We start from the raw sequence: 1,741 nt of genomic DNA, 5'->3' as shown, positions 1-1,741 counted from the left end.
ACATCAGAATTGCAACTGGTGACATCACTGTTCCTATAGCAACAATGTGAGGCTGCCTAAGATTGAGTGCTCAAAAGGATAAGAGGAGCAGTGGAAATACACTTACTGGCTCCGACATTTAGTTAGAAGGACTGGGCTCGCTTCTTCCTATTAATTCACTTCTTTGAGTGTCTGAGATAGGGGAGTACAGGAGGGGAAATCATGGCAATGGATTCCATTTAAAACAAACAGCAGAGTATTACCAACAAATTCAGATGGCAGCAGAGGAGAGGATCCTGTTTCACACTGGCTCAGCCTGAAATTCTTTTGTGTGTGTGTGTGTGTGTGTGTGTGTGTGTGTGTGTGTGTGTGTGTGAAAGCTGGTGGCATGGCCTAACTGTGGGACTGTGTCTCTATAATTGTTGCTGCTGACTGTATCACAAGCATGAGCCACCAAGGAAAAAAGTTCCAATGAAGATGACCTAAAACAACACACACACACACACCCCCCCCAAACGACAACAAAACCTCAAACCAAATAAAAACCCCAAACCAAAAAACCCTAACAGATTCAAAAGTAGCTGGTTGGTTATCAGCATTCTTCAATAAAGCTATTTGTCAACTATCATTTTTTTATTGTTGATCTTTTTCATCTTAAAAAAAAAAAGGCGAGTTGGCTTCTGCAGAGCCTTTCCAGCTCAGGCACTCTGCATTGGGTACTTCCCTGGCGTTTGAATAGGCACACCTGCCAACAGCACTTTGCAGCTGACCAAGGACCTTTTTATTATTGTCACGTGAGCCTCTAAGCTTTTGAGGTAAGTAGCAAGTGTTCCTTTCCCAGTTAAGTATTGAACTGAAAAACGGATCTAATACCTGGGTATAAAATTAGTTAGTGCTCTTTCACTATCTGACATCACCTTGATACCCAAAGTATGCGCAGGAGGAAGTGCTTGACGCCAAGATGTTAAGTGACACAGTTACCACACAGGGAGATAGGACAGCTGCAAATGGGAGTGAGATCTGTCAATTTACCAGAATTTGGAAAGTATGTTAATATTCTTATCAATCTGAAATCAAGCATTAGCAAATTGTGAGTTCTGAGTCAAGAAAGGATAAGGCCAAGAAACGCAAGGCAATTTGGCATTACTGAGCTTTGCGGTTAAAGGGTTTCTTTTAGATTCAATCTGGGAAATGACACTTATAAACAGTAGGGTACGGTGGATCTGGTGGTGTAGACCTGTCATCACAGTGCCTCAGCTATTCAGGAGAACTGAAGTTCAAGGTCAGCCTTGGCTACAAAGAGTTTAAGGTTAAGGCAACTCAGTGAGACACTGTCTCAAAACAAAGTACAAAGAGGACTAAAACACTTGCTTTGCATGTCTAGTGCCCTGATTTCAGCCCTTGGTACCTTAAGTAAAAAGTAAACAACAGTAGGGAGCATATAGATCTTCCAACCCTACTCACAAGCAGTCCCTGCTCACTGCTAGTCAGCTGCCTATCCCAGCAACACACACTTTCTTCCCGGAAACCAACGATGGTCACTATTACTGCTGAACACTGAAAGAATGATGAAGTCTAGAATGATTCCCCCAAACTAGGCAGTTTATTGATAAGTCCGAGGTATGTTTCACAGGGTTACTGTGACCATATAAAAAGGGGAACAAGAGGTAGTTTATTATGGAGCCAAATATGAATGACTAAATTCAGGTTACCCTAAATACCATGGTCCAACAATGAAAGTTCTTGTAGTAACAGAACAAAG

The sequence above is a fragment of the Peromyscus eremicus genome, chromosome 3 (genome assembly GCF_949786415.1).
Source record: "Peromyscus eremicus chromosome 3, PerEre_H2_v1, whole genome shotgun sequence".
In the NCBI taxonomy this organism is placed as follows: Eukaryota; Metazoa; Chordata; class Mammalia; order Rodentia; family Cricetidae; genus Peromyscus; species Peromyscus eremicus.
Note: the sequence above shows the minus strand (reverse complement) of the source record.